Here is an 8,284-nt window from a genome sequence, read left to right as displayed (position 1 = left end):
CCATCTTTCTAAGATATTGCCCTTGGCTATATGGTCCTAGAAGGCTTGCCAGGCAGCAGGAAGGAGAAAAACAGGAAAGGACCGTACACCTCTGCCATGTATGAGAACAACCTCAAAATTATAGACATCGCTTTCATTCATGTCTGATTGGCTACAGCCTGGCCACTTGGCCGTACTTAGCTGCAATGGAGGTTGGGAAATGTAGTCTTTTATCTGGATGGCCATAACTGTTAAGGTGGCTGATGAGTCCAAAGCTGATCTCCCTGAGATTCAGTTTCTCTTCTGCGCAAGAGAGGCAGGCTAATTTACACCACCATTCTTTAAGACCAGTAAGCTGACTTGGAAAAGCCTCTGTCAGGACTGGTGGGCAGGTCCTGGGGCTCTTCTCAGGCTGTGATCCATAGGAGCTGCTTCTCCAGGCTGCAGTGAGGAAGTTGACTCATCAGTTGGCTTCATGGCATCAGTGCCCAGGTGGTCCTCACTCAATGCCCCTGGCTGGCTGTTCCAGCACCCAGGGAAAGCCTGCTCCAATGGCCACAGCTGGCTGATTCTTCCCCTGTTACGGTAAGTGATGCCGAGGCACTTGTCTTCACCTCTGACTGCCCTGTGGTGGATTGTCCCTGAGCCAGAGACTTCTCTCCTCTGGGTGGGTGGCTTTAGGTTGGAAGTGGGAGACACTGGAGATATTGGCCTCGCTGGAGAGAAACCCTCCCTCAACTGCCATGACAGAAGACTTTAACAAGGCTGGCTGGAGCTTTTGGAGGAAAGCCCTGTTTAGTGATGGGTTCATTCATTCATTCATTTATTCATTCAAGTATGTGTAGGCACTGGAATTATAGGCATTCCTTCAAGAAACGCAGTCTAGTGGAAGGCAAACAGGCAAAAAGATAGGGAGAGCCTGGGTGAAGTGTTCTGCCCACATGGGCAGGGCTGGGCCTCATACCAACTTGGTCCTGGAAAACACAAGGCCACTGTAATGAGGCACATGTTGGTTTGCTAGGCCTCATGGGCTCATTCTACCTGTCTTTGAGCTTAGAGAAATCAGGGAGGTCTTCCCTAAGGAGGTGGTGCCTGAGTTGATTCCTTGGGATGTAGGAGCTGGCCCTATGGAGAAGCTGAGGAAGAAGCGGTGCAAAGGCACAGAGTAGGGAAGGCCTGGGGCATTGGTAGCTGCACAGGCTTCAGGCAGGGTTGTGTGGGACCAGGCCATGTACCAGATCCTGTCCTCCGTTCCTCAAGCCTGGAAAGCTTGCCAGTTCACCTAGGGCAGTTCAGCCTTCAAGGGATTTAGTTTTTATGACCACGCCCAGAGGAGAAATTCAGAAACCAGAGAGCCTGCCTGCTTTCAAGATAATGACCAGACTCTCCCAGCACTGTTTGAAGCCTGCATGTTCTAGCCCCTGCCACCCCAAGCTTCATCCAGTACCACGGTTCCCTCCACTCTTCACTCTCCAGCCTTCCTGCTTTCTGGTGATTTCATGAACACATGGTGGTAGATTGTTGCAGTTACAGCCTCCAGTTTGTTCATGCTTCCCTGTACCCACACTGTTTGGGAGTGTCTTCCCACGCTGACTCTGGGTTCCGCCACATGCCTTGCTCTGGTCAGCGGAACAGTAGCAAGTGCAGAGATGTGAAAAGTACTTGAGCTTTGGAGTGTGCTTTTTCTTGCTGCCTCTTGGAAACCTTCAACTGCCATGTGCAGGAAGCCCAGGGTAGCTTGTTGAAGAAGAAAAGCCCACCAAGAGCAGTCCGAGCCATCAATCAGCCAGTTCCTCACAGACTTGGCAACTGTTGAAGATGCATGAGTGAGCCCCAGCTGAGATCAGCCACTACCTAACCCAGAGGGTTGGAGCCAACTGGCTGAGCCCAGCCAAATTTCTGACCTACAACATTGCGTGGATGAGGCCAGGCATGGTGGCTCACGCCTGTAATCCCAACACTTTGGGAGGTCGAGGGGGGCGGATCACCTGAGGTCAGGAGTTTGAGACCAGCCTCACCAACATGGTGAAACCCTGTCTCTACTAAAAATATAAAAATTAGCTGGGTGTGGTGGTGCACACCTGTAATCCCAGTGCAAGGCTGAAACAGGAGAATTGCTTGAACTGGGGAGGTGGAGGCTGCAGTGAGCTGAGGTCACACCACTGCACTCCAGCCTGGGCAACAGAATATGACTCTGTTAAAAAAAGAAAAAAGAAAGGATGTTGTTTTAAGCCACTAAGTTTTGGAGTGACTTGACAGAATAAAAACAACTGATACACGTCTTTCTCTATCCCATTGCAGGGTCTTGGCATAGACTCTTCCTTATTCCTGGGTTGTTCCTGGTCTCCTCTTTACCCAGTTGATGTCTCCCTACTCTTTGGATCTCAGCTTCATTATCAACACTTCCTTGGTTTTACAAGACTGGTTCAGCTATCCTGATGATAGGCCCTTATATAGCAGACTATATACCTTACACGTCTGGATTATAGACCCTTATAGCACCTCGTATATCTCTTTTATAGTGTTTACTACAGTTGTAATCATACTTTTTATTACAGGACCTAGCACAAAATAGGTGTCCAATAAACAGCGATTGAATGGATAAAAGAATAAATAAAACAGGTGTTTCCCCTCTGATAAAAGAGCTGTCTTGTCCAAGGCCTTCACTTGGGAATGGGCAACGCCTCCAAGGAATCTGAATGAGACCCGCAGCAGCACACGCCTTCACAGGCTGTTTCACACAAGTTAGAGGAGGCCGAGCTCAGTTTTGTTCCAAGAGTCCACATCCTTCCCCGGCAGTCAGCAACTCTAACTCTACAGACCAGCATTGGCTCTCCTGTTTCATTGTCACGATGCCATCACCTGCCTTGCCACTTGTTACAGTTTCCAAGGCTAACACTCTGAAGGAGAATAACAGCCAACAAACATGTGTATAGAATTTGACAGTTTACGAAGCACACTTCCCCCCCATGTTAGTCACACCTCCACAGCGACTGTCCCTGCTGATGCCGAGGCATCTCTTTCTAGCCAGGAAGTGGTGGTCAGAGCCCCACTTCGGCAGGACAGGCCTTGTCCCCATGGCTTCTGTGTTTTGTGTCTTGACAGCTTAGATCCTAAGGAGTAACTTCCTGCTCTTGTCTCCAGGCTCAGGGCCCCTCTCACCCCATGGGTCTGGGGTTGTGTCCTGTTATTTCTTTTCATCATGGACTTCCTCTGTTTGTGTGTTCCCACCTGCTTACCCTTGTTCCTCTCCTTGCCAGCAACAAACACCGGCCTCCTAGTCATACTTCCCTGGGATTCTGGGGCACTCGCTGGGCCCCACTTCCTATCATCTTTGAGGGTATTGTGCAGGAACAAACCTGCCCTTCCTGAATCATCCCGTTCCCAGGAAAAGTACTTGCTGGGGAAGGATTTCTCCCTGCGGGAATATCTTTACTTCTGGGGAAGGAAAAGATGTCGGGGAAGCACCTTCACACACCCAGTGAGAAAACACAGGCTTCTGCCTCCTGAGCACTGGAAAGCAGGTTGGAATCAAGTCCTTATGGGCAAGTAGCCAGGGTTTAGGCCTACCAGGGAGTTGAGCTGCAGTCATCAGCAGGGTTGGCTTTGTGTCTTTGTATGGTGCAGCCGGCAGACTAATGCCCAAGTTAGAGATCTGGCTGGCCTGGGAGCCTACAGTCTTCCTGAGCGGGGGACACATGGGACAATCCCTGAGCATCACAGGGCTTTGAAGCACTCCCTAGAAACATCTGCTGCCCTGCCTGCCTGTAGTTGCGCCTTCTGCTCCTTAGAGATGCCACCTGCTGATGACTTCTGATTGAATTGGGTCTTATTCCTCTTGGGAAACGCTATGATGAAAAGCATGGTTCTGATTCCAGTTTCATCTCTGCTACTTGCTGTGTGATATTGGGCACAGCACTTAAGCTTTCTGAGCCTGCCTCCGAGGGCTACTATGAAGACTGCATAAAGTAATGCATTTACATGTATAGAATGGTGCTTGGCACATAGTGAGTGCTCAATAAATGCTAGGAATCATCACTATCATTATCATCATCATTTTACTCACAGTGCCTAGCAAGGTGCCAGGAATATGATAGTCACTTAATGAATAATGAATGTTTGTTGAATGAATGCTTTTTTTAGTGAGCTCTCCTAATTTGAAAGGCTACCAATGCCCAAAGTTACACCTGAATAAAATGCACAGCAGACAGTGTCACCTCCTTATTAGTCAAGGCCTAGAGCCAATGGCTAACTAGGGAAGAGAAGTGAGGGACAGCCAGAAATGCCCACAGAATGAACACTAAACGTAGGGATAAGCTGGCCCCCCCACAGGAAGATTCCTGCAGGTTCCAGGCCCTGTTGGATGAGCAACCCTCCGGGAGAAGCTAGTTGAGTTAACTTACCATTTTCTGGCCACATTCCCAAGATCATCTAGCTTCCTGGAAAAATGGCCTCCTGGAGTAGCCCAAGCCAGCTGCCAGCTACCATCACTAGGTTGACTGAACTTGACCTTTCTGCCCCTTTGAGGCATCTGTATTTGTGGCGCTCCTTTTTCATCCACAAAGGACTGTTTTAAGCATGGGGGAATTCAGGATGTTTTCCTCCTAAGGCCCAGGGAGCCCACTGTCTAAGGTATGCAGTGATGGAGGTTGTAGAGTTGTCTTAAGCTTGGATGTTCCAGCTTCCTCAACTGGGTCTGAGAATAGCCAGCCAACCACACCCAAAGTCTGGGGACATCCTCCTCAGGCAAACCCTAGCAGCTGGGCTGTAGGCAACAATGCCTTTGTTCTGTATTGCTTCCTGCCTTCTTCCTTCCTTGTAACACCTCAGCCTTTAGCAATGTCACGCTGGCTTTGGGCTGGCTTTGAGATGCTGGGTGTGGCTTTGGGGATAGGGACATTCGCACTAAGGGTTGCAGGAGGCATTTAGAGCTATCCAGAAAAAGTGGAAAATCAGTGATTCAGGTGAGAGGAGACTCAAATTGGATCTTGTTTCACTGCATCTTGCTGCATCAAGCAGTAATCTTCCTAGAGCCTCAATGTCCCAGCTAAAGCCAGGGGACAATTATTGAAAAGAATGTGTCTTCTGTAGCCATTGGATATAGAGGACTACTGATGTCCATTCAGTAAAGTTTAACATATTGACCGAATATCTGTCTCTCCTGTCTTAAAAAATCTGTTTATTCCTTTGATTACTGAGAAAATGTGTTAAAGATTTCATACCATGACTGTGGATTTATCTATTTCTCCATGTATCCCTGCCATGTTTTGCTGTATCATGTTGAGGCTGTAATTTTAGGTGCATGCAAATCTAAAGTTATGTATATTTCTTGTGAACTGAACCTTTTATCATTATAAAGTGTTCCTGCTGACCATAGTATGTGTTTGCCTCAAAATCTATTTTGTCTAATGTCAGTATAGCAACACCAGCCGCCTTTGGTTTCTTATTCGTGTGGTTTCTTATTCTTTCAGTTTACACACATCTTGCAATTACTGATGTATTTGCATTTATATCTGCCATCGGATTTTTGCATCCTACTTTTCTCACTCATTGTATGCTTTTTCCTCTCTTGTTCTCATTCCATATTTCCTTTTTATTATATTTTCTTTCCTCCACTAATTAGGAAATTATGTATCTGTTTCTATTCCTGTAGTAGGCAACCTTAGCAACTACAGGTTCCTTTCTCAGTTTATCTGAGTCTAAAGTTAACCAATATCTTTATCCTTTTATTGGGAAACACACTTAATACCTTAAAACACTTTAATTACGTTCCCCCCACCCCCCCTTTTTTTTTGAGACAGAGTCTTGCTCTGTTGCCCAGACTGGAGTGCAGTAGCACAATCTCAGCTCACTGCAACCTCTGCCTCCTGGGTTCAAGCTATTCTCTTGCCTCAGCCTCCCGAGTAGCTGGGACTACAGGCACATGCCACCACGCCCAGCTAATTTTTTGCATTTTTAGTAGAGACGGGGTTTCACAGTATTAGCCAGGATGATCTCGATCTCCTGACCTCATGATCCACCCGCCTCGGACTCCCAAAGTACTGGGATTACAGGCGTGAGCCACTGCACCCTGCCACATTTCCTTCTTTTAAACCTCTATGTTGTTGTTGTGATGCATTTTGATTTTTTAAAGAGACAAGATCTTGCTATAATGCCCAGGCTGATCTTGACCTCCTAGCCTCAAGCAGTCCTCCTGCCTCGGCTTCCTAAGTAGCTGGGATTACAGGCACAAGCCATTGTGACTAGCTGTGATGAATTTTTAAAACAAACGCATTATATGTGGTCTTTTATTTTTTTTTCCCCAAAATAATTAATTTTGGGGGGACATCATCTGCACACAATAAAATTTATCTATTTAAAGTATACTGTTTGATGAGTTTTTCACAAATGTGTAGTTATGTAATCACTGCCACACTCAAAAGATAAAATATCTCTATCAAGCCAAATAATTCCCTTGTGCCTTTTCCTTTCCCCATCCCCAGCCCTTGGCAACCATTGAACTGCTTTCTGTCACTTTAGTTTTACCTTTTCTAAAATTTTGTATAAATGCGATCATACACTATGTAGTCTTTTGTGTCTGGCTTCTTTCACTTAGATGGCTCTTGAGATTCATGGTGTTGAATGTTTCAGTGATCTGTTTCTTTTTACTGTTGAGCTCTCTTCATTCCTTTGTGTGGATACAAATTTCCACCTAGTATCACTTTCCTTCTGCCTGAAGAACTTTATTTAACATTTCTTGGAGTGTGGGGTGGTTGATAATAAAGTCTCCCAGGTTTTGCCTGAAAATGTTTACATTTGCCTTTGGTTTTAAGACGATATTTTCCCTGGATTTAGAATTTCAAGTTGATAGTTTTTCTTTCAGTGCTTTAACGATTTTTGCTTCAGTGTCTTCTGATGTGTATCATTTTTGATGAGGTATCTATCATAATTCTCATCTTTTTCTCTTTTATCTACACATTATATATCTTTCCACTGGCAGCTCTTAAGATTTTCTCTGTGGCTGGGCGCAGTGGCACACGCCTGTAATCCCAGCACTTTGGGAGGCTGAGGCAGGCAGATCACCTGAGATCGGGAGTTTGAGACTAGCCTGACCAACACGGAGAAACCCCGTCTCTACTAAAAAATATAAAAATTAGCCAGGCGTGGTGGCGCATGCCTGTAATCCTAGTTACTCAGGAGGCCGAGCCAGAAGAACCGCTTGAACCTGGGAGGCGGAGGTTGCAGTGAGCTGAGATCTTGCCATTGTACTCCAGCCTGGGCAACAGGAGCGAAACTCCATCTCAAAACACAAAATAAATAAATAAAAGATATTTTCTGTATCACTAATTTTCAGCAGTTTTGATTATCATCTGCCTTGGTGTGTTTTTCCTTTATTTTTATCCTGTTTGGGGTTTGTTGAGCTTTTCATATTTGTGAGTTTGTAGCTTTCTTCAAATGTAGAAAAGTTGGCTGGGCATGGTGGCTCATGCCTGACATCCCAGCACTTTGGGAGGCTGAGGTGGGCAGATCATTTGAGGTCAAGAGTTCAAGACCAGCCTGGCCAACATGGTGAAACCCTGTCTCTACTAAAAACACAAACAAAACAAAACAAAACAAAAAAAACTGGGCCTGGTGGCACACACCCGTAGTTCCAACTACTCATGAGACTGAGATGGGATAATCGTTTGAACCTGGGAGGTGGAGTTTGCAGTGAGCTGGGATAGGGCTACTGCACTGCAGAGAGAGACTCTATCTCAGGAAAAAAAAAGAATAAAAAATAATTTAGAAAAGTTTTAGCCATTTTTTCTTCAAATATTTTTTTCTGTTCCTACCCCATCCCCCCGCTGAGACTCTAATTACCTATGTTAGGTACCCTGCCATTGTTCGGCAGGAGACTGAGGCTCTGTTCATTTTTTCCATTCTTTTCCCTCTTTGTGCTCAATTGGATAGTGTCTAATGCTTTGTTTTTAAGTTGACTGATCTTTTCTTCTGTAATGTCTAATCTGTTGCTAATCCCACTCAATGTACTTTTCATTTTAGTTTGTATTTTTCATCTCTATATGGTCTTTGGGTCTTTTTATGTTTTATATCTTCCATTTTATCTTCATTGTGTTCATGTTCTCTTTTACATCTTTGAGTATTTATAGTGTTTTGAAGTCTCTGATGACTAAGTCTATCAGCTCTGTCATTTCTGGTTTTTATTAATTAGCTTTTTCCTCCTGGTTATGAGTCATATATAACTGCTTTTTTCTTCATGCCTGGTAATTTTTGATTGGATGCTAGATGTATCAGTTAAGGGACAGGCAAAGAAAGAAACCACGTTAGT

Source organism: Colobus angolensis, unplaced genomic scaffold (assembly GCF_000951035.1).
Source record: "Colobus angolensis palliatus isolate OR3802 unplaced genomic scaffold, Cang.pa_1.0 Scaffold61, whole genome shotgun sequence".
Lineage (NCBI taxonomy): Eukaryota > Metazoa > Chordata > Mammalia > Primates > Cercopithecidae > Colobus > Colobus angolensis.
The sequence above is the reverse complement of the archived record's forward strand: the minus strand, read 5'-3'. Positions refer to the sequence as shown.